Genomic DNA, 25,666 nt, shown 5'->3' with positions numbered 1-25,666 from the left:
GCGCCCCACCCTGCCGCCGGCCGCGTCTCGGGGGCGCGTCGGGCTTCGGACCCCGAGTCCCCAGGGACCCGGTGACCGAGAGGATCGCCCCCCTCCGGGGACCCGCGCGGCTGCCCCCGTCCCCCTGCGCCCCCGGGGGACCCGCGACGTCGCACCTGCCGCTTGGGGTCCTGCCGGGCGCGTTGGGCTTCTTACGGCGTCGTTGCTTATTTACGGAAAAAATTCCCCCAACAATAGGAACGTGGTTCGGTAAACCCCGGTAGGCAGCCACCCTACCGTGTTTATTACCCATAAACACACATTTTTAATGGAATGACCAGTGGGACACAGTATCATCATTTAAAATTATGTTGGTAAAGAACTTGGTATGGGAAGATGTTCCTGATATTTTAAGAGACGCCGGTCCAAGAAGAAATAAAATAAAACAAGAGATGCCGGTCCAGAATGGTCCTATTTTTATTTTTTTTAAATGAGTGTATGTGTATAAAATGACCAGTTTGGAAGCATGTAGTCTCTAAGGAGTCTTCTTTATAACAGTGAGACCTCAGGCCATTTTTACACATTTTCTAACTTTTTCAAATTTAAAAATTTTGTAATAATAATATTTTATAGAAGTTTGTGGTAATAATAGTATTTTTAAACAAGAAGGAGAGAGAAAAATAAATTGGAAAAAAACCTAAAGTGAACCTGAGTGGGGGACGGAAGGAGCCTTTGAAGGGGGCCCCCCTGTGGCCACAGGATGCATTTCCTTTCCGTTTCCCTTTCAGGTGGCTCCTTCCTGCAGAGGGACCTGCACCACGTGCTCCAGACTTCTGTGGGGCTGGGGGTCAGCAGCGAGGTCTCAGCATGCCCTTGTTTTCTCTCATCCGCCTGGGCAGACCAAGGCAAAGGGGTCACCCCCGATGCGTTCGTTGTGTATAAAAGTGCAGCCTCTTCAGGAGTGATGGTGGGGGAGACACTTAATTCAAACTATTTTGGGAGGTCTGTCGTGTGTGTGTGTGTGTGTGTGTGTGTGTGTGTTCGTTCCTCACTGATACTGGCCTGGCTGTTTTCCTTTGCCCTCAGCTCCCAGGGATTGCCACTCATGGTGCTGACAGAGACAGGGAAGGCGACGTGCCGGAGGGATAAGAGATTAATCAGGAGACTACTCCAGCAGTCTAAGCTTGAGGTGAGAAAAGGTCTGACTAAATGTAGCCCGAGTGGGAACAGAAAGGAACGGGCAGATCTGAGGGCGCTGTCAAGAATATGAAATGAGCTGTGGTAATCAGCTGCCTGTGTTGTTTACGTGAAAAATATTCCAGGATAATGCTAAAGTACTGAGTCTGAAGGGCCGGGAGTGTGCACTTGTGATAGAAATGAAGTGATCAGAAAGAAGAGCTAGTTTTCAGGGATATGATTTTTTTAAAATTCAACTTTTGCTTTATGCCAGGGCCATTTTGGGGTAGAAATGACCTGTCCTAGCAGATTCTCAGGTTAGCTCCATCAGAGTCTCTGGGGTGAGCTCATGAAGGACATGGATTTCTGGATCCCATCCCAGATTGATTGAATCAAAATAGGGAGGGGTCCTGAGTACTGTGGGGAAAACTTGCTTAAAAGAAGGTATTTTTAACAAGCTTTTAATAGGGATTAGGGTGGGGGTGAGGCTCTGGTACACAGCCAGGTTTGGGAAAGAATGACTCCCCCAACCTTCCCCCTAAGGCAAGGATCCATTGCAAAGCACCCCTGGTAGATGGCCTCCCAGCCTCTGTTCACAAAAAGAACAAAGACAAACCCCACCCCTTTGGACTGATTTAAGACCTCCATGGTCTTCCCACCATTTCCAATTTTTTGCCCAGTCTGTGTCATAAGCAGGCATGAGAATTTCCACTCCCATGCCTTTCCTCATAACCTTTCCCCTCCTCTTATAAACCTGGAGTCCACGCCCCCCTTGGCTGTCTTTCCCAGACCAGCTCATCCCCTAACTCCCACCGAGCCTTTCCACCCCAATCAAGCTTGCAGCCAACTCTGCCTTGGCCAAGCTCATAACTTTCAATATTGGTACCATTCAGTTGGCATTTAGAGAAAAATGTTAACACATGAAATAGCGTCCTAACTCATCTCATCTACACTAATAAAAGAGAAAAATGGTAATTGGCGTACGACCGCTACCCTTCCCATTGGCTAATCAGCATATCCTTATGCAAATTAACTGTCAGCCAAGATGGCGGCCGGCAGCCAGGCAGCTGGAAGCAAACATGAGGCTTGCTTGCTCCAGTGACTGCAGACTCCAACGTTCCCCGCCTGACTTGCCGGCCTCTGAGCTGGCAGTTTGAAACATTCTAACAAATATAGCCGGCTGGGATCTCAGAGCTGAAGTTATACATTGTTTCAATTATAGAACGGCAAACAAACCAGCAGCGGAAGCCTCAGAGCTAGAGCCAGAGCTAAAGCTGGCCCAGAAGAAAAAAAAAAAAAGAAAAAAAGGAGTGGTTGGGAGCTTCAGTCAACTGCCAAACTGAAAGCAGCCCTCAGCCCCTCACCCAGACTGTCCAGGCACCCCAGTGGGGACCCCCACCCTGAAGGGTGTGTGACCAGCTGCAAACAGCCATCATCCCCTCATCCAGGCTGGCCGGGCACCCCAGTGGGGACCCCCACCCTGATCCAGGACACCCTTCAGGGCAAACCAGCCGGCCCCCAGGCCTCTATCCTATATAGTAAAAGGGTAATATGCCTCCCAGCACCGGGATCAGCGGAGCCGCGAGGCCTCCTGGCACCAGATCAGCATGACAGGGTGCAGCGCCCAAACCCCCTGATCGCCCTGCGGCTCTGTGTGTGACAGTGGCGGCGCCCCAACCCCCTGATCGGCCCTGCTCTGTGGGTGATAGAGGGCGGCGCCCCAACCCCCTGATCCGCCCTGCTGTGTGTGTGACAGGGGGCGGTGCCCTAACTCCCCTATCAGCCCTACTCTGTGCGTGACAGGGGGGAGCTACCCAACCCCGATGGGCCCTGCTCTGTGCGTGACGGGAGGGGGGGTGGGGAGGCAGTGCCCCAACCCCCTGATTGGCCCTGCTCTGTGAGTGACAGGGGGCAGCGCCCCAACCCCCTGATTGGCCCTGCTCTGTGCATCACAGGGGGTGGCTCCGCAACCTCCCCATTGACCCTGCCTTGAGTGTGATAGGGGGTGGTGCCCCAACCCCCCAATCAGCCCTACCCTGAGCGTGACTGAGGGTGGCATCGCAACCTCCCAATCCGCCCTGCTCTGTGCATGACAGGGGGCGGCGCCCCAACTCCTCAATCAGCCCTGCTCTGAGCCCGACCAGGGGCTGCACCTAGGGATTGGGCCTGCCCTCTGCCACCCAGGAGCAGGCCTAAGCCAGCAGGTCGTTATCTCTCGAGGGGTCCTAGACTGCGAGAGGGCACAGGCCGGGCTGAGGGACCCCCCCTTCCCCCCCCCCCCGAGTGCACAAATTTTTGTGCACCGGGCCTCTAGTCTATATATATAAAAGCCTAAGTGATCATTACAACAGAACAACAAAACGACCAGAACGACTGGAACAACCAGTCGCTATGATGTGCACTGACCACTAGGGGGCACACGCTCAATGCAGGAGCTGCCCCAAGCTTGCATGCCCTGATCACCGATGGGGCCTGTGGGCCAACCTCCTAGTCCCTCCTTCTGGCCTGCAGGCCTCGATTGCCCGATAGGGGCCGGGCCCCCAGGCTGGAATGGGGAACCGGGGGTGGTGGTGGCAGACGAGGCCCCTTTCCCAGGGGAAGCCGAGGGCCGGCTCCCGCCTCAGGGCCGGCAGCCAACCTCCGGGGTTCCTCCCCCTGGCCCTCCCCTGGCCAGCAGGTCCCAATTGCCCAATTGGGGCCAGGCCCAGGGCTGGGACAGGGAACCAGGGGTAGGTGGCGACAGACATGGGTGTCAAGAGAAGGAGGAGAGGGGGAGGCAGGGAACCTGATCGGCCCTGATCACCGGCTAGGCCTAGGGACCCCACCTGTGCACGATTTTCATGCACCGGGTCTCTAGTAGATTAAGTTTCTTGAGAACAGAGGTTATATCTTATTTCTCTTCTCTCCTTATGGTGCCGGATACAGGGTAGGATTACAGAGCATAAAGTAATTACTTAGTACAAATCTTAATTAACTGTGATATGTGGTATGATCAACTGTGGTCCCAAGAATTCATCACTCCCCTTTGGTTTGTTACTACTGCCACCACCACCTCCTTCACCCTCCTAGAAAAATCTAAGGTGTGTGGTCATGGAGGGCTGCAGCTCACCCAGAGGAGCCTGGGGAACAAGCTGGTGAGCATGAACCCCATGTTCCACTCTGGGCCCGGGCTCTCCAGGGCAGAAGTGAGGTCACCTTGCCAAATACAGATGAGGAGTACAGATTCATAGGTGGGTCTTATTTCCAGCAAACTCCAAATGTGGGAAAATCCAGACATATGAAACAAACATCAGAATTTGTGTTTAGATTTGTTTTTTTAAATTCAATAACAAAAGTTATTGAATTTGCCCATAACTAAGTTTTCAGGAGCTTTTGAAAATAGTATCTTAGTTACAAAAATTATGTTTCTCATCATGTACATTCAGGAACACTTAATGTGCAGGACATGGCTCACCCAGCAATGACATTATTAATTACTAGAGGCCCGGTGCACGAATTCGTGCACAGGTGGGGTCCTGAGTGGGGGTGAGGGGGTGGGGGGGCGCCTGGACGTGATCAGCCTTACAGGTGGGTGGTGGGACACCCTTGCCAGCCCGGAATCTGGATCCATCCTTCGCACTGGTTGTCGGGAGCCACCTGGCGGCCGCTTTTATATTGTTTATTCCTTGTGGAGCATCTAGGGAAGGGAAGCAGTTGTGGTGCCCGAGGCCAACTTCCAGGAGGCTGGCAGCGCTGTCAGGATCGTGTCGGTGGCACTGGTCCATCAGTGTCTGGCCTGTTTTCTGGAGATCGGACCTGCAGGATTGCTGAGGGAGTGTCTGCCATCAGGCCACCGGGACAGGTTAGTCAGATGAGCGGCACTCCAGCAGGGTATGTCATAGTGACCGGTCATTCGGTTGCTTAGGCTTTTATATGTATAGATAATAGAAGCAAGGTTATTACTCAGACTCTGACTCATATTTACAAGCGATTTTGTTTTATAAGGCTGACTCTTGAGTCATCAACTTTTGATGAACTTGTGATGAATACAATAATGCCTATGGCTTTTGAGGGGAAGGAGGGAAGCCAGTCACATCAAAGGCTAGTCAGATGAAATTGCATATTTTATAGGGACACCAAGTTCCTTCTAGCTTGGCTACGGACAAAACTCAGTAGAAATTGGTCAACAAGTCCATTCTGCCAACCTTCCAAATCCTCAGCCTGGTGATAGTCATGAAGAGTGTATAATCAAGGTGATCATATTTTCTAAATAAAAAAAAAACAACCCAGGGTTTTTGAATAATAACGGTTTTATGTGGCCTGTTGGTGCTAAGAGATAATCTGGGAGATGTAATTTGGACCTCAAATAGAGAAAAATCTGGGACAATTTGTAGATTCATCTGAATACAAGAGAATATCTGAAATTATAACTGCCCTAGGAAAACAAGCATGTAAAGTCATTTATTCAGTTGGTTGGAGTGTCGTCCGATGCACCAAGGTTGCAAGTTCAATCCTGGGTTAGGGGACATGCAAGAATCAACCAATGAATGCATAAATGGGTGGAACAACAAACTGATGTTTCTTTACTCTCTTTACCTTCTTCTCTCTCTAAAATCAATAAATTTTAAAAAATTAAAATTAAAAAATAAGACATCAACTACTAAAGAATAAAAATAATAACCAAATATGTACAATATCTCTCCACAGAAAACTGTAAAAATCACGGAGAAAAATTAAAGACTTCAAAAATGGTGGGATATACTCAGTTAATGGAATGAGACACTAAATATATTAACATTAGCAGTTCCCATTCCACCTTTATCTATAGATTTCAGAGTAACCTCAACCACATAAATTTTATGTAGATAATTACACACTGATTCTAAAATTGTTATGGGCATTCAAAAGGCCAGGAATCCATTAGAAAGTTAGTTGAAGATATCCTGGAACCCCTAAATATTTCAACAAGTATTTTCTAATAACAAATATATTCCCCTGTATAATCACAACACACTCAGGAAGTTTATCAGTGATGCAATCCGATAATCTATTACAGCAATTTTCAAGTTTTTTCATTTCATGACACACATAAACTACTAAAATTCTGCAGCACACACAAAATATATTTTTTAACGATCTGATTAAAAAAATAGGTTAATAGTTGTTTTGCCTGGCTAGTGTGGCTCACTTTGGAGCAAAAAGGGTAGGCAATTACTATTATTATTATTATTATTTATTATTATTAGTGTAAATCAATCAAAATGATACCTATTAAAATATTTTTATAATTTTTTTATTGATTTCAGAGAGAGGGAGAGGAAGAGATAGAAACATCTATGCTGAGAGAGAATCATTGATTGGCCGCCTCTTGTATACCCCACACTGGGAATTGAGCCTGAAACCCTGAACAGGTGTCCTGACTAGGAATCGAACTGTGAGCTCCTGGTTCATGGGTCGATGCTCAGCCATTGAGAAACACTGGCTGGACCAAAGTGACTTTTAAAAAAAATCAGGTGCCTATACTTGTATATAAGTATGTCCAGTATCAAGGATTAACGAACCAGATGCAACTTTATTATGTGACATGACCAATAAGATACAACTCTATTATATGACCTATGTATTTATGGGACTGCTATTGTTGTGTTGGCTGTTGTCATTTTTTTTTATTTGATGATCTAAGGCAGTGGTTCTCAACCTCCCTAATGCCGAGACCCTTTAATACAGTTCCTCATGTTGTGGTGACCCCCAACCATAAAATTATTTTCGTTGCTACTTCATAATTGTAATTTTGCTACTGTTATGAATCGTAATATAAATATCTGACATGCAGGATGTATTTTCATTGTTACAAATTGAACATAATTAAAGCATAGTGATTAATCACAAAAACAATATGTAATTATATATGTGTTTTCTGATGGTCTTAGGTGACCCCTGTGAAAGGGTCATTCGACCCCCAAATGGGTCTCGACCCACAGATTGAGAACCGCTGATCTAAGGGACAAGAGGTCAGTTCTCCTGACTAAATCAGTCAGGTATTGAATGTTTTAAAAATTCTTGTGGTAGACTAGTTGAAAATCGCCAATCTATTATGCAACTTATATTCTATATAAAGTGGGGAAAAGTAAGTTTGTATGGAAAATAATACAATTCACAAATAATAAAAGAATAAATTGTTTCACATACAACTGTAAACCTACTTTTTCCCCATCCTGTATGTCTTCATTGTCCCAATATGATTGATAATTGTCTTTTATTTCCAATACAAGACCCAATCAAGGCTCATGTATTGTATGTGGTAGTCATGTGTTTTTAAATCACGTTAGTCTAGAATAGTTCTCTAGTCTTCTGGTTTCTTTCATGAAATTGACATTCTTGAAAGGTCAGAGCTAGTTGTTTTGCAGAATGTGCGTGCAGTCAACATACATAGGACAGCATGGCTGTGACTGGATCTCACAAACATAACATGGGGAGAATCCAAAATAGGTCAACAAATGTGTTAAAAGTTCCGACAGTGGTTACTTTTGGAGAAAACAGTTTGCCTGTTTCCTTGTTAAAATTCAATATTCTAGCAAAATGACTACATAGGTGATATTATGTCCTTCTCAGTGCATTCCATCAAGAGGCAATGATGTCAATTTGTTCTACTATTGAAGTTGGATTTGATTATTCAATTAAAGTGTGTTTAAAAAAATAATAAAGTGTGTTTGACAGATTTTTCTATATCTTGTTCCCCACCAATTTTCACTGAACAAATTTAGCATCCATGAATGATTCTTCCCTAAATAAATTTTTACAATGGTCATAAAAATGGTCATAAAATGGTGATTTTATACTTTTATCATTCCTTTTACATTTGTTAGTTTACTTGTAAAGAAGAGCTTCCCTTTCTCCACCTAAAAAATAATACTTAATATGGATTCATGAATTCTTTAATTTAATGAGCTACATAACACAGTCTTACCATTATTTGTTTTGATGCTCAAATTGTCCCAAAGTTAGCGAGTGGTGAGCGTCTCCAGGCTGGCCCAGTGTTCAGTTGGCATGTCCCCACCAGATCTTGAGCACTTTTTAACTTTCTGGCACAGGATGTTTCATTGTTAATCTTTTAGGTTTCTTGCCCAGCCCTGGAATCAGCCATTTCTCTAAGAGTTCCTGGTTCCTTTTAATGGCATTTCGTAACCACAATACAGACATTAGGAGTGCTCACTGCAACTGAGTTGTTACTTCTAGCCCCTTTCAGAGGACAGAATTAGGAACTGTGTGTGTGTGTGTGTGTGTGTGTGTGTGTGTGTGTGCATGTGTATTCATACAGCTACTTACAATTCCAGTCTAACTCCAGTTTTCCCTTGCCTTTCTCCATCCCTTATTTACATTTCCGGACTCAGTCAGAATCCTGGTTCCCCAAAATATCAATATATGAACTCATTTGCACAGAAATAGTTTTTGTAAGTTATACCAAAACAACTTATTAACTCAAGTTCCATCTCTCATTGTAACACAATCTCTCTTTTTCCCCTTAGAATGTACATCACTGTGTTTTCTTCTTTGTGGTCATATTATCAATGTTAGGGTTTTTGTTTGTATTTATTTTTATGTTTACCTCCTCCTACTTGTTGCTTTATTTTTGGAAACATAAAACATTAAAATGATTCAAAGGTTGAGGCTATAGAAATGTGTACGCAGAGAGAAGAGACATTCCCAACTCCATCGCTTATCTCATTTCCCATCCACCTCTGAGTAATGTTCCATTTCTTGATCTGGATGTGGGGTTACACAGGTGTTTTATTTTCTAGTATTCACAAGGCTGAACACTTATGATTGTAAGTTTTTGTATATTTCATACACGAATGAAAAATTAAATGGACCCAGTGAGATGTGTCAGTCAGAGCAGCCTATCACCAAGTGTTATTGAATAAAGGGAATTATTAACAGAAATAAGACCTTGCACAATGGTGGGATGAGCTGGGAGAAGTAAGAGTCCAGAGAACAGTCACTGAGGAGTCTTCCCCAAGCATGGCAAGGTGGTGAAGTCAGAGACACAGGGGAATCTGGGAATCTCCATCTCAGCACTGGTGTGGGACCATGAAGGGGCTGGTGGAAAAGCTGATAGAAAACTACCACTCTGCTCAGCTACCACTTCCGTAGGTCCTCAGCCAAGTACCTGGTGGCTGCACTGGAACCACTGAGGGACAGGGTTGGTAGGACGTAGGCCTCCTGTGCCCCTTTGGGCGGGTATCTTGTCTCTACCTTTTGGGGTCTATGTGGCCTTTTTATTTCACTGATGCCTCCCATGTTCCTGCCAGTTGGCAAGGGCTTGTTCACTTTCTAGGTCTGCACTGCTGCGCCTCAGAGCAGCGTTCGTCTAGCAGAGACATCTCTGGTCTTGGATCCTCCACAGCCCCTGCTGCTTCAGCAGTGCTGACCTTCTGGTATGAGGTCTCTTGGGACAGCTGGGTAGCTTCCTGGGCTCCAGGACGGGGGTTGTGGCCTCTTGGGCCAAATTACTCAAATAATTTGTCTGGGCCCTGACCGGATGGCTCAGTTGGTTGGAGTGTCGTCCCCATACACCAAAAAGGTTGCGGGGTCAGTTCCCTGTCAGGGCACATATCTAGGTTGCGGGTTCAGTCCTGGTTGGGCCATGTGCAGGAGGCAACTGATTGATGTTTCTTTCTCACATCGATATTTCTCTCCCTCTAAAATTAATAAAACATATCCTTGGGTAAGGATCAAATAATAATAAAAATAAAAATAATTTGCTGGGCTTCCTAGATTCATTGAAGACACTGTCAAAAGCCAAGAAGTAGTTGTAGTGAGAAGAAAAAAGAGCAAAGAAGGAGATGGGCCACAAAACTCCCAATCCAACCTGTGGTGTAGGGGAGGAGAGAGGGGCAGGGAGAGCGTGCTGCAGGCAAGTTTAAAGTAGACCAAGTTTACCAAGAGCGGAAGGAAGGATGGTTCATCTCTTAGCAACGAATTTCCAAACAGGTGCCTTTAAAGTGGTACTAAGAAAGATGAGATTGAAAGATTGTAAGCAGAGAAGTTTTCTGGGGGCTAAAAGGTACTGGCTAATTTTGCTGTAAGGCAAATTTTTCACATCTCCAGAACTTTCCAAGAATTAATAGAAATGTCAATGCATAGATGTGGGTGTTGCAACACAGGTGAAAAGGTATTTAATTACAGATACATAACAGGTAAGGGGGTATAGCTCAGGGGTAGAGCATTTGACTGCAGATCAAGAGGTCCCCGGTTCAAATCCGGGTGCCCCCTACTCCTTTGGTTTTCCTATTCATAGCTGTTGCTCATATTCCCGTTTCCTTTCAGCCATGCCAATTATGATCCTTCCTGAAATTAGAATTCTTCCAATTAGATCCTTCCTGAAATTAGCCCTTGCACAACTGCTTTCTGATATCCGGTGTTTCCCCCTCTTTATATATCTCATTTGTCCAACTCTTTTGGGTCCTCAAAGAGAAGGCAGGGACTCTCCTGCAAAATTTTGCTGGGCTTTTCCAGGGCAGCAGAAGAGAGCTGCAGATACAGCAGCTTTTGTAGGAACAAACAGTAAATGGGCAACCTAAATTGTTATCTCACCTTCCCACTGAAACAGCTTGGCACAGTGGAGTGGTGGTCAGACCTATGGAGACAAATCATAGTATCCAGGTTCTTCTCGTAGGGTTGACATTGCCCTCTGGGGAGCTGGTTTCTCCACACCAGAACTCACCCATACACTTGCTTCAGCCTCAATGGCCAAAAGGCTGGCTTAGCAACTCCAACAAGGGAAACCTAGATTCTGCAGTGTTGCTCCTCCACAGCCAAGTATTGGAGCTCCGTGACACTGTCTGAATTAGAGCCCATTTCTGTCTTCCCTGGAGGAAGAAAGGTGAAGGACTGGGAGTCCAGATAGGTGGGTAGTTTTGGAGATGGTTGGGCTGCTCTTGGGCTAAAACAAAAAAAGCAATGGGAAATGTTTTGGGGTTTCTACAGGCAGCTTCTCTCATTTTTTCCTCTCTGATGACCCCACCCAGGAACTGAGGCTTAGAAGCTGCAGAACTGAGGGAAGGTGTCTTATTATGAGCTGGTCTGGCAGCTTCATAAAGTCGGTCCTGGAAGGGAGCAGTACTTAATTTTGCAGAGCCCAGTGTTACCACTCAGATGAAAGGCATCAATTAGGCTACATTAATATCTGAGGGGGTATAGCTCAGGGGTAGAGCATTTGACTGCAGATCAAGAGGTCCCTGGTTCAAATCCAGGTGCCCCCTTATGTGTAATTTTTAAATAGTCTTTCCAGCTTCCTTCACAGCTCACCTTCCATCCTTCGTTCCTAGACAAGCACAACTTGGAGGTGAAGTCTTGAAGGAGGCTGGGGACTTCAGGAGAGCTACAGCCCAGTCATACTGATGGACTCACTAGATGTTAAGAAAAGTTGTTCCCTGCATACCCCTAGCAACAATTGGAGCACTGCAGAGTTCCCAGGAACACCAGGTTTTGATTCTAAGTGTTAGAGGTGCCCCGATGCCCACTGGGGTGTTAGAGTGTGTCACCTTGGATAAATTGCTCAATCTCATTGTGCCTCAGTTTCTGCATAACCTGGGAAAGGGATCATTCATCAGGGTGTGAACACTATCAGAAGCCTGCAAAAGATTGGGAAGCTGATTGGCTATTTTTAAACACTTCTGGTTCATCCCAAGCCTGAGACTACATAATTTTAGATGAATCTCTCTCTTTCTCAGGACCCGCACCATGCAGGTCTAGCAGCCACCAGGGCCCACAGACCACATAGGCTTCTGAGGACTATAAAGCAGAAATTCTGTTCGCTGATTTTTATTTCAGCCATGCTGAAGACATGGTTGGACTTTTCCCAGGGCGGGACAGAGGGAAATGGGACGTTGGAAGCTCAGGGGCAGCCATCACCAATAAACCACCTTGCCATATCACCATCTCCCGTGTGTGGATCCTTGAAATGCTTTTCTCAAATTCCCATGGAAGAGCCTGTCTCCCACCCATAGCAGGAGCGTGCCTGTGACGTAATGTTGGAGGCACATGATTAGATCAGAGAGAGTCTGTGAGGAATATGCTAGAATTCCGACTTTGTTCTGTGGTCAACAGGAGCCCTGCACACTGCAAAGAAGCAACAAGGTCAGTTCCTTTATTTGGGAACATCACTTAGGAGACATTACAGGGAATGGAATTTGCCAAAAAGACAAGGATAAGGAACTAGCATTATATTTTTGAGCACTTACTATGTGCTAGTACTGTGCTGGGCAATTTATCTTAAGTTGTCATATTTGTCACAAGAAACTTGTCCCTACTTAAAATAAAGAAACGGGATTTTATAGAGTTAAAGAATTTGCCCAATGATGCACACAGAGTAAGGAACCCAATGCAGAGGAGAAAAGGAATTCCAGAGAAAATTTTAGGATAAAATGATAAGACTTGGTAGCTGATAAAGATGGATCAGATGAGGAATAATGTGAGAAAGTAGAGTTAGATAATGATTACTTTTGTCCAAAGTTAAATACAGCAGTGGCTAAGGGGAAAGTGGGAAACCTATTATAATTTAGGATGAGACTTTAGTGTGCTTTTGGCTGGGGAAGGAACAGGATTGAGAAATAACTGAATTCAGTTATGGGTCAAGAGTATAGACTGAGTGCTTCACTTTGGAAGTGGGAGGGGAATGTTTTTTCTCTGAGATGGAAACAAAAAGGGTAAGGACAGCTGAAGACAGGTGTCAAGGAGCTGAGGTCTAGCTGCTTCCATTCCCTGTTAAGCAGAGGTAATGTCTTGTGAGGGGGCAGAAGTGGGTGAGGAAGTCATTGATGAGGCTGCAATCCAGACAAAGGGATCGGATGGTCTGTGATGGAGAGGAGTGTAGTTTGACTGGAGCTGTGATCTGGTTCTGCACCTCTCCGAAGTCCACCTTTTGTGGGCACTGAGAGCGTTGCTCTCCCCCAGGTACACTTGTCCCCACCCAGGTCAACACAGGAAATGTGCTCATGTTTTTAGCTCCTTATTTTTTTATTCTATGCAAAGCCCAACCCAGAGAGTCCAGGTTTCTCTCAGGAGTAGACAAGGTTACTGGTTCCCTTGTGTACGTCCTGGTTCCACTTTCTGTCAGCCACACACTAACCATCTTTTGGGTAATCCCCTCTGCAGAGGAATCCATTAGCTCAATATATACTTGTGGGTTTTACCAGTTGTAGCCAGGGTGCAGGGAGCTCAGGCCTCAGTTCTGAGGGTCTTTTCCTAGAGTCCTCAAAAGGAGACAATAAAGGAAAGAAAAAGAAACTAGAACTTTCAGGACAAAGAAGGTAGGAAGTTTAAACCAAAATACTATCAGTATTAATATTAAGTATAAATGTATAAAAAATGCCACAGTGAAAAGACAAAGAATGTCATGGATTAAAAAACATCAACTCAACTATATGTTGTTCACAGGAGACACATATAAAACATAAGGATAGATATATTAAAAATAAAAGGACAGAAAAAATACACTAAAGACAATAATACATAGTGTGGCTATATTAGTACCAGACAAAATAGTTTTGAGGTCAAAAGGGATTTTAAGAAAGTCATTTTATAGTGATAAAAAGTTCAATTCACCATGAAGGTATAGCAATTCTAAATTTGATACACTCAAAATATATTAAATATAAATGAACAGGATTAAAAAAGATAAGTGAGTATACCCACAATCATGTGAGATATTTCAAAATCCCTCTCCTGTGAATTGATAGAACAAGCATACATAATATCAGAAGAATATAGAATATATTAACAAATTTGACCTAATTAATGTGTAAAGACCCTTACACTCAGCAATTGCAGGACTTGCCTTTTTTTCCTAAATACACATGGTACACTGACAGAATTGACTGCATACTGAACATAAAGCAAGTCTTAACAAATTCCAAAGTGTTTAAATCACAAAGACTATGCTTTCTGACTAAAATAAAATTAAGCTAGAAATCAATAACATTAAAAAAATTACAAAATCCAACAAATAACTAGAAAACCCCCACATGTGTGGAAATTAAAAATTATACTTCTAAATAATGGATGGAGCAAAGCAGTAATTGCAATTAAAATAGGAATTATAAAATATTTTTATTTAAATCATGATGAAAACACTAGATATTGAAACTGTTCAGTTGCAACTACAGCAGTACTCAGAGGGCAATTTATAGCCTTACTGTATCTACAATATTATGAAGAGAAAAGGCAAAAATTAACTAACTAAGCATCTATCCCCAAAAGGCATGAACTGGACAGTAAAATAAACCCAAAGAAATAAGGAAGCAAATAATAAAGATTAATTGATGAAAGCATAAATTGATGAAATCGAAAACAAATATATTAGATAGGGCCAATAAAGCAAAAATTGTTCTTTGAAACAAATAATGAAAATAACCCAGACAAGATTGACAAATTAAACTCGTAAGTCAAGGCCCCACTGTATAAGGAATTGAAAAGGACATATTATTACAATTTCCAAAGCTGTTAAAAAGATCATAAGACAATGTTATGAATGACTTTGTGCCAATTTAATATAATATTGAGATGGCATGGAAAATTTCCTAGAAAAATGTAACTTACCTGAATAGAGAGGAATTCTTTGTCTGCTAGATGGTTCCTGGTTCTCTCTTCCTCCTCTAGTTGTTTTAGCAGGACTAAACTGGTTCAAGGGAAAAATACAAGATTATAGTTGATACTGGTCCTAGTATGCCAATTTCCTATGCAATTAATGGCAAAGCTCCATACTCTCCTGTCTTCCAGTGAAGTCATTTCCTTTACCAAAAAGCTTCCACTGTTATGCAGTTCCTCCAAACTTCCCTGTAAATATATGCTGTGGTAGAGGAAGAATGTCTTCTGGAATACTCAGGAGGGTGTATCCAATTGTCTCCAGCCCAAGAACATGTTTTCTTGGGATAGAGAAAATTTGGATAATTATAGACATCCTAATGTGTTGCTTATAATTTCTCTCTAATAAATCTGACTTTACACTTACACTAGTAGAGATGTCCCCATCCTCTGGCTTAGATTTACCAAAATTGATACAAGAAGAAATCAAAATCATGAATTATCCTTAACAACTGAAGAAATTGAATTCATAATGAAAAATTTTACCATTAAAAAGAAACACTATTCCAGGCACAGATCGTTTCAACATATGTTATACCAAACACTTAAGAAATAATGTAAATTATTATTTTTATATCTTATGTGAACACTTCTGGAGAATAAAAAACAAGTGGTACCTTTCCCAACTCATGAGATTAGTTAAATTTGATATAAAAAATAACAAAGACAGTAAAAGAAGAGAAAACAATAGTCCAATCTCACTTATTAACATAGATTTTTTTTTAAAGTTTTTTTTCTATTGATTTCAGAGAGGAAGGGAGAGGGAGAGAGAGATAGAAACATCAATGATGAGAGAGAATCATTGATCAGCTCCTTCCTGCATGCCCCTAGTGGGGATGGAGCTTGCAACCTGGGCATGTGCCCTGACCTGGAATCAAATTGTGGTCTCCTGGTTCATAGGTCAACCCTCAACCACTGAGCCACACCAGCCGGGCTTAACATACATTTTTAAACCATAAACAAAAGTATGAGTAAATCAAATAACGATCTTAACATAGGACTGTTAACACTTTTAGGGATTCCTAAATCTATTCAACCACATACTTTGTATTTCTCGGAGTGGATCATTCTCTATATTAACTGAAGAAGTGGAAGTGTAGTTCAGTAGAAAGTAACCAGAATGGAATGTCAGCCTCATTAAATGGTTTTGGACAGACACCTCAATCAGGTGGAGTTTCTGTTTCTCAGGTACCCACCAAGCAAACAGGCGTTTGCCTTGAAGGCTATTCTAACAGCCAATGTCAGTGCTTCCCCAGGTTGTTGCTCACACCCAGGGACTGTAGCCCAGGACACAGGCTGTAGGCCTTTGAGGAGAGACCCTGAATCTTGTACAGCAGGTTGATGAGTTTTCACTGAAGCAGGTCTGAAAGCTCCCAAGAGAGGTTCATCCTACAGTGGCAACTCATAAATTTAGAGGTAATCTGGGCGTGGCTATAGAGAATAAAGGTATTAATTAAGTCATACTATAGCAGAAGGGGGTATAGCTCAGGGGTAGAGCATTTGACTGCAGATCAAGAGGTCCCCAGTTCAAATCTGGGTGCCCCCTATTTATTCCTAATTTTGATCTTTGAAATAGTGCTGTATTTCAATGTCATCTTCCTTACAACAAGACATCAGTGTAAAGGTTTTTTTTTTTTTTTTTTCTGGAACCAGCAAATGATGAGACTTAATGTGATAGTCGGTGTTTCTGAACTCCAAATATAAATTAGAATCACCAGAGAGTTCATAAAAGCGCCATTTCCTAGACCCCACCCCAGACCAATTAATTCCGAATGTCTGGGGTGGAGCCCAGGGATGGTAAATGCTCCCCAGGGCTCCTGGTCTATAGCTAAGTTGAGAACCAGTGTTAGAGTTTCCTGGAAGTCTTCTCAGACCCATGTTACCTCTTCGCACTCTGTCTGCCCAGCATCTTGTGTTCTGGATCTCTTCTCATTCATCCTATGTGCACATCATTTGTAACTTGACCTTAACAGCATCTTCCACAAACAGTTGCCATTTCAACATGTCTAAGTTTTCTTAATTTTCCCCTTTTCAGTCCAGGCATTCTCCCTGGGATAGGCAAGAATTGGTCCATTTCCAAGCCAAACCGCCAGGATCTGTGGCTCAGGGAGAAAGCCCTTGTGGGGCTGAGAGAATTTGCAGAAGATGAAATATCAACCTGTGTAACTTTAGGCTATGTAACTATTAAAGACAACGTTATGTCTTATTCGAGCTTTAAAAGCAAACTTCTGCAGAAGGAACCAGTGAATTTTATCAGCCATCTCAAAACTGAAGAAAGTGTTGGCTTTCTATGGTGTGGGGAACAAACAGCTGAGTATTTGGTAGATAACCTCAGAATCAGCTGTGGGTTCAGAGAGAGAGCATGTAATTCAGAAGTACAGTTCATAGCATCTCTTATACTAATCTTTTATGACCTCTCTCACAACTACCTAAAGTACATTGCATGATCCTTCAGGTTTATAGAAAAAAACACACAGATTTATATTTTAGACTAGAGGCCTGGTGCACGAAATTCGTGCACGGGTAGGGTCTCTAGGCCTGGCCGGCGATCAGGGCCGATTGGGGCCTTCCAGCTGCCGCCTGGGGCCTTCCTTCATTACGTGTCGCCCCCTGGCGGTCAGCGCACATCATAGCAAGCAATTGAACTCCCGGTCTCCTGGTTGAACTCCCGAGGTGACAATTTGCATATTAGGCTTTCATATATATAAATATATATACACATATATATCTCTACACTAATAAAAGACAAACATGCAAATTGACCATACCTTTGCTACACCTTAAGTCACACCCACCAGCCAATCAGAGCGACTATATGCAAATTAACCCAACCAAGATGGCGGCCGGCAGCCACAGAGCTGGAGCAAGCAGGAGGCTTGGTTGCCCCAGTGATGGAGGAAGCCAAGCTTCCCGCCTGCTGTGGCCAGCTCTGAGCTCCACTCAAGGCTATAAAGTTTCAATTATAGAAGGTAAATAAATCCCAGAATAAAAAAAGAAAAGAAAAAAAGGAGAGGCTGGGAGCTTCTGTTGCCAGGGGGGCTTGACCAGCCTGCAAACAGCCATCAGCCCCTCACCCAGGCTGGCCAGGCACCCCAGTGGGGACCCCCTCCCTGAAGGGGGTGTGACCAGCCTGCAAACAGCCATCAGCTCCTCACCCAGGCTGGCCAGGCACCAGAGGCTGGGAGCTTCTGTTGCAAGGGGGGCTTTGACCAGCTGCAAACAGCCATCAGCCCCTCACCCAGGCTGGCCAGGCACCCCAGTGGGGACCCCCTCCCTGAAGGGGGTGTGACCAGCCTGCAAACAGCCATCAGCTCCTCACCCAGGCTGGCCAGGCACCCCAGTGGGACCCCCACCCTGATCCGGGACACCCTTCAGGGCAAACCAGCTGGCCCCCACCCATGCACCAGGCCTCTATCCTATATAATAAAAGGGTAATATGCAAATTGACCCTAACAGCAGAACGACTGGGAATGACTGGTCACTATGACACACACTGACCACCAGGGGGCAGATGTTCAATGCAGGAGCTGTCCCCTGGTGGTCAGTGCGCTCCCACAGGGGGAGCTCTGCTCAGCCACAAGCCAGGCTGATGGCTGCCAGCACAGCAGTGGTGGTGGGAGCCTCTCCCACCTCCTCAGCAGTGCTAAGGATGTCCGACTGCAGCTTAGGTCTGCTCCTTGCTACTAAGTGGACATCCCCCAAGGGCTCCCGGGCTGCCAGAGGGATGTCTGACTGCCAGCTTGGGCCCGATCCCCCAGGGAGCGGGCCTAAGCTAGCAGGTGGACATCCTCCGAGGGGTCCCAGACTGCAAGAGGGCATAGGCCGGGCTGAGGGACCCCCCTCCCCCCCCCCGCCGGAGTGCACAAATTTTTGTGCACTGGGCCGCTAATATATATATGCTAAAAACAGGTTCTTACAATAAAACTATTTGACAGCAAGAAAGTCTTACATTTTTTTATATTGAATGTCAGGAAAGCACAGCAGAGAAATAGCTGTTTAAGTCAGAGCACAGGCAAGTGTAGTCTTCCTGAAGGTACATGCCCGACAAATCTGCAAATAAATATTTGTCTAACCCCTGGGTTGTAAATATTCTGCATCCTCTAAGTTCTTTTATCAGCATATGGCATAAGTGCCTGAAAAAAACATATTATAGATGTCTCTCCCCTCCACACACTTTAACACCATCTACTTCTCACCTACTTCCCCTCACACTATTATCTGTGTCCCTGGGTTATGCATATATGCATATGAGTTCTTTGGTTAATTTCTTCCCACCCACCCCTCCTCTCTTCCCTCTGGGATTCGTCAGTCTGTTCTATGTTTCCATGTCTGTGAATCTATTTTGTTCATCAGTTTATTTTGTTCATTAGATTCCACATACATGTGAGATCATGTGATACTTGTCTTTCTCTGACTGGCTTATTTTGCTTAGCATAATACTCTCAGGTCCCTCCATGCTGTCTCAAAGGGTAAGAGATGCTTCTTTTTTACAGCTGCATAGCATTCCACTGTGTAAATGTATCCCAGCTTTTCTATCCACTCATCTACTGATGGGCACTTGGGTTGTACTTTTTTCCTCTAAGAGGCTGCTTTTGTAATTCCAGTTTCATGAACACTTGGAACTTTGGATTAGAACCTGGTGGCTTGCCCCTTTCCTATCCCTGTCTTCCCTTCCCCAATTGACACCTTCTGATATGAAAATGACCTTTTTTGTTATTGTTAATTCTCACCTGAGGATATTTTTTCCACTGATTTTTAGAGACAGTGGAAGAGACAGGGAGAGACACAGAGAGAGAAACATCGATGTAAGAGAGACACATCAATTGGTTGCCTCCAACAAGGCACCCCAACTGGGGCTGGGGATCAAGCCAGCAACCAAGGTACATGCCCTTGACGGGAATCGAACCCCAGACCCTTCAGTCCAAGAGCCAACGCTCTAACCATTGAACACCAGCTATGGTGAAAATGACCTCTTGTGTTACTTCAGGTCCTGCAACCCAATCCTGCCAACCCTGAGGCTGTCGAACCCCTTCACGGAGGGACTGTCCCTTTCTCCTTCACCTTTCCTCTTAACTCCCCTTTTACGCCCGTTGCCCAGTGTTCCCCAGAAGATGCCCCATCCCTTCAATCTCCCTCCAGAGAGTGTCTTCTCCCTCTTCCTGCTCGTTATCCTCTATGTTGCCCCTTGTAGGTCCTGGTCCTCAAGAACAGGTAAGGAGTATCTGTCCTTAAAAGCTCCTCTCATTGTTTTCTCATAAGGACTCTGACTCTGTAACTATATTCGGAACTCAGACACTGAGCTGCTCCCTTCTGTCTGGTTAGAGCATGAGGCTGGCTCCACCCAGGCCGAAGGTGCTTGCCAACCCCGCTTCTGCACAATCCTCTGCAGCCAGCCAGCCACTGCCAAGGACATCAGTGTAAACGCTGTATCCATGGAAGGCCTCTGGATGAACCCAACTGGGCTGCCCATCACAGCCCTGGTCAACCCTGGTCAACCTCCTGAATCAGACAGGTGGGAGGGGGGCCACGGGACTCTATTGTTAACAAGCTCTTTGGAGGATTGCAATGGACAGTCAGAATTGGGAACCGCCAATTAGTGTGGTACCCCACGTTACAGGCTTGAAAAGAGGCCATAATGAGAGACATGCCTAAGCACACACACCTGATTAAGGGTAGGGTTGGGGCCAGAACCCACAGGACTGCTCTTGGGCTCTTTCCACTAACCTCCCTCCTGCCGCACCCTCCAGCAGGCATGACCTGGCCCTTTGCTTTAGGCTGCCTCCCGTTCCCACAGCTACACCCTCACTCGGCCAGAGGAGATAGACCTTCCCAGGAAACGACCCCAAAGGCTTCCACTCCACATGTGCTACTAAATGGGTAAAATAGGAATTTGGGGGGGGGGCCGTGAAATAGGCAAGTTTAGGAAATTTTAAAAACTAAGGGGTCCATGGAAAAGACACAGGGCTACAGAGTTGCAAAAGGATACATTTCCATAAGACAAGGGAGTGGCAGAAGTTATATTTCCATAAGACAAGGGAGCTGGGAGTAGCAAAAGGTACACATTTACAGAATAAAGGGAAGGAGGAAGAAAGCCCAGAGGGAATAGGGAAACAATAAGGAAGGAGGGGAGGAGAGCCTCACATGTCCCATGTGAGGTTAAACCTTTGAGCTCAGGAGTTGCTATAGTGACCAAATCAGAAGGGGATAGTGACCAATCAGAGGGGATAGTGACCAATCAGAGGGGATATCAAGGCACACAGATCTGCAGCCTGTGGAGAACCATGGAAAAGGGGACTTGAGGGGACTCTTTCTCCCTCCCCACATGAGAGTCTGTGCTGTGAGATTCTTTCCCTCTCCCAACGTGGGGGAGTCTGTACTTGTTCTTCAATAAATTTCCACCTTTACCAAACCATCTTTCATCCCTGGTTTCATTCTTCGACTCCGACCGACAAAGAGCCAGGGAAAAGCCATCCTGCCCAGGGAACACCGGGTGTTCCAGTCCAAAAATCCTTTATCACTATTAAATGAGATAAGTTCACTGGGCGTGGGAGTCTGACACACAGGCCTCCCCACCTGCAGTCAGATGTTCTTCCCCTGAGCCACAAGTCCACTTCCAACTGTTTCCTAATTGACACCATTTCACGACTGTGGCCTCCCCTGGGAGGGATTTCCCAGTAACCCAGTGGGTCAGCCCCATGTCCTGGCCATAAGCTTCCTCCCCCTTCTCCACTGACCCCTCATCTGAGTGCCCAGTCTCCTCTGCCCTGCCCAGCACATTCCCCTCCTCTGTCGCTAGCTGATGCACCAGGGGTGGGAAACGTCCAGTCCCGGGCCATATAAGGCCCGAGAAATCATTTGGTCTGGCCCTGCCACGGCATTAGGAGTGAGTTAATTAAATGTTTGACGAAATATAGCAGGCTAATTTTTAAGTTGATAATTTTGTATGGCCTAAGAATGATGTTATAAATATCCAAATGGCCCTTGGCAGAAAAAAGGTTCCCCACCCCTGCACTAGGGTGAAAGACACCTCACTGGGACAGCCCTACTGCTTCTTTCCCGTTTGTTCTAAAATCTCCCCAGTACTCTCTCTGCACCCCACCTCACAATCACAGCCACTCAGTGGGCATGGAGGCCCAGGGCAAAGACCTGCTAGGATTGGGATTCAATTATTCTTATTACACAGGTAAGTTCAGTGAGGTAAAAAGGAGGGTGAAAGAAAATATTGCTTAAAAAAAACTCACATCAGTGTCTTGCCTGCCGTTGAATGCATTATAGATTTTCAACAAATACTTGTTGACTGAAAATATATAGGAAAATTTAAAAATACAAATAAGCACCAGGAAGAAAATAAAAATTAATCTCACCAGTAAATCACTGCTGTTAACAGTTTAGTTGTTATTTTTCCAAACTTAAAAATATACAGCCCTCGGCTGGGATCTAACTTCTTGCTGCTATGAGTGTCCAGCTACTAGGTAATCAAAATACAGTCAAACCCTGTTTCTCGAACGTCTTCCATCTTGAACAATTCGGTTCTCGATCAAGTTGTTCACAGAGGAAAATTTCTTGGTTGTGGACCAAAACTTCAGTTTTTGACCTAACTACACTTTCATGCTGATACTTCAGTCTCTGCATGACAAAAAGCATCTTGCAGGCTACAAACGAAAGAGAGAATGCTTTTGTTGATGGTGATTAGAACAATTTTAAAACATAAAGAGGCCATTAAGAATGCTAATGTTGCTAAGGGTGTTCAAATGCTCACAAAACAGCAATCACAGGCAATTGAATAAATAGAAAAACTGTTGTTGAATGGCTGTAGGAAAAGCAGTTAGCCTGTGAGAGCATTTCGGAGGCCGTGAAAGGGGATGGTTTATAGATTAAACAGTGCAGTAGAAATGTACTGTATATAAGAAAGGTTGAAACAGGGAATCATTTGGGGGGTCTGGAACAGATTAATTCAATTTATATTATTTCTAATGGGAAAAATGATTCCGTTTTCAAACAGCCTTCTGGAACGAATTAAGTTTGAGAAACGAGGTTCCACTGTACATAACTGTGTATTTGTCTTGTTGTTAATCCTCACTGGAGAATATTTTTTCATTGATTTTTAGAGAGAGTGGAAGGGAGAAACATTGATGTGGAGAGAGAAATCGATTGGTTGCCTCCTACGCACGCCCGGCTGGGGATCTAGCCTGAGGTATGTGCCCTTGACTAGAATGGAACCCGGGACTCTTCAGTCTGAGAGCCAACGTTCTATCCACTGAGCTAAACCAGCTAGGGCTGTATTTGCTTTATTTTTATGGATGTGCAAAGATGTATGCACGTGGTTGGTCATTGCAAAGTGATGTGTAAAAATGGAACAATACTCTGCAGTGCATTCTATGTAGGCGCTAAGAACTCCATAGGGACAGAACCTGGGATCAACACTCTGGATCTGCAGTCACTTCCGCCTAGCATGAGGTGATCAAGGGAAACCTTTAGCCTCTTCCACTAAGAATCTTCCGTCTTCAATTCAAATTAGAAAACACATATCCATGACAGCATCTTTCAACATTTCCAGTCTACAAAGACATAGATAGGATTGAAATGGTTTTCAAAGATGCTCAAGCTTCAGTAAATAATGTATTTCTAAAGGTTGTGTTAGGGCAGAAATAGAATATTGGGGATCAGCTATAATTATAAGAAATATTAACATGCTCTGTTAATTGTGATTGTTTTGTTTTGATTAAAGAAGGCACATTCTAACCTGGTTGGAAGTTGCACGTGAGACCTGGGAGCTCACCTGGAAATGCGGCCCATCCTCTACATCCAGGAGCTGCCTGTTATCATGGAAAGCTTAACAACCTTGTTGCAGAAACCAAAGGCCCTTTGTATACCCCTGGCTTTTGCAAACCTCCAGCCTGTATTTACCTGTAAACTGCTCATTTTGCATACCCATTCTTATCCCTTTTGCCTACTTCCCCAAGTAATCTTTGTCCTTCTACCCAATATAAGCAGCTGGCTTATGCAGGGGTGCAAAGCAGATTTTTGTGGATGACCTGCTGCTCTCTCATACTGCTGACATTATTGGAATAAATGCTCATATAAGATTCAACCCTGTCTCTGCTTAATTGGCTCAAGTAGTGACAGGCAGCACAGACCCCTTGGTTGTCCAGTTACAGTTGTATTGATTGGGTTGTCTTCTAACCATTGTGTTGGTTGAAGATATGGAGTGGGAACGTGGGGGGGGGAGGGGGCGGTACGCATGTCACACATAATAAATACATTCCATCCTTCCAATCTCTCAGTCTTTAGATTTAGTCTCCAAGACTTTGTGGCATCTCAATTTTATCTACCTTTGAACAAGTTTGATTTCTACTTTTAATCAACAAGTTGAGCAAACAATCAAAGTAATCCCCAGATATTCCAGGTAGGACAGTGTTAGGTCGCTGAAGGAGGAACGCACGAGGCCAGAATGGTGAGGGATTACAAATTTATTCGATCATCGGCACACCAGGTGGCTGAGACTGGATGGCCCCAGCACCCAGTGACGGGAGTCAGCGGCTTTTAAAGGACTTTTGGTGGGCTTTTTTCTGAGGGGAGACTTCTTTGTATATTCCCGGAGGGGAGATAATGGAATGTGGTCACCGCAAGTGAAATGTGGTCTCAGCAAAGGGAATGTCCATAGTGAAATGACCTGAAAAGCCAGTTCCCAGGGGAGGGGGTATAGATTCAATTATTTGATCAGACCTAACAGACAGTGGGTCCAGAATTCAGCCAAGTTTAACACTGTATCTTTCTTTCCCTGGTCAAGAATTCATTTCCACACACAATCCCCCGATTTGTGCTGTTGTAAATCAGGAGTCTTACAGGTTATTTTTGTGTATGAGCCTTCCTTGCAAGGTGTGACTTTGTAATTGGCTCCCCAGGGCATGGTGGGATTTCCTGAAGTTACAGATCAAAATAAAAAGAGGGGTGGGGTGAGGGGAGGAGGGGCTTTATTAGTGGACAAAAGGAGGTTCCAAAGATTTTGTGCTTAGGTATAGTTTGGGTTCTACAAATCTTGTGAATGCCCATGACGAGTCTTGGGGGACTCACTCTTTCTGCATCAGAACCCTAAATTTTCACACAGGGAAGCTGTGAATTAAATTGACTCTAATTCAACAGTCTTGCAGAATCAAACACTGCCCTTGGTTGTCTGCTAAGTCATATGGCTGCTGGAGGTTTTAGTTCTTCTCATTGAGCTTTGCACGGTGTCCCTAGGCTCTCTGCTGCCTTAGGCACCAGTCAGCATTACTGTCTGCTTCTGAGAAAGGATATAGAAATGTGCACCAATTCCATGACACTTCCAATGCAATGACAACAAGCAAATGGGTATCTGGAAGCCCTGCCTCGTGGGCACTGCATTGCAGATGACAATAATTTACTTAGCTGTTGTGCCAGATGCCCAGACCTAAAGAACTAGTTAGAGATTTCCTCTAACTCTAGCCTTAACTAGTCTGGATGATCAATACCATTTTCATGCGTATCCTGTTGCCTGAAACCCACTTCTAATCCCAATTTATGTTCCAGTTAGGAAATTTGGGTTTAAAATAGGAACTAACTTTGGCTCCCTGAAACAGGTAAGGCAAACCTATTACTGAAGAGAAGGCTGGAGAAAGAAGCTTAGAAATGGGGCCAGATCCAAGGGGAACTGAGCAGCCAGCGTTCAGCCAAGGTCACACAGAGCCCCAGTCTGTGAGCAAGTGTCTTCCACTGGAGCCAGTGCCAGAAGGGAGTCTAACTCCTGCTTCTGGATTTCTCTCTCTTGATGTACAAACTCGGAGTGGCTAAGCTTGGGGCATGTGTCCAAGCCCTCACTGCCAAACAATGGGAGATGAACTATCTAGTATTTTGGTTTATGTAGTAAGAG

At 44.6% G+C, this 25,666-nt stretch overlaps 3 non-coding genes across 3 annotated transcripts; all 3 read left to right on the top strand.

The window, feature by feature from the left end:
* Positions 1–10,335: 10,335 nt before the first annotated feature.
* Positions 10,336–10,407, top strand: TRNAC-GCA. Its single transcript has one exon. It is a non-coding gene; the product is annotated as a tRNA-Cys (tRNA).
* Positions 10,408–11,324: 917 nt separating this feature from the next.
* TRNAC-GCA lies at positions 11,325–11,396 on the top strand. The gene has a single exon. It is a non-coding gene; the product is annotated as a tRNA-Cys (tRNA).
* Positions 11,397–16,252: 4,856 nt separating this feature from the next.
* Positions 16,253–16,324, top strand: TRNAC-GCA. Its single transcript has one exon. It is a non-coding gene; the product is annotated as a tRNA-Cys (tRNA).
* Positions 16,325–25,666: the final 9,342 nt, after the last annotated feature.

Source organism: Myotis lucifugus, unplaced genomic scaffold (assembly GCF_000147115.1).
Source record: "Myotis lucifugus unplaced genomic scaffold, Myoluc2.0 scaffold_51, whole genome shotgun sequence".
In the NCBI taxonomy this organism is placed as follows: Eukaryota; Metazoa; Chordata; class Mammalia; order Chiroptera; family Vespertilionidae; genus Myotis; species Myotis lucifugus.
Note: the sequence above shows the minus strand (reverse complement) of the source record. Positions and strands in the feature narration are given on the sequence as shown.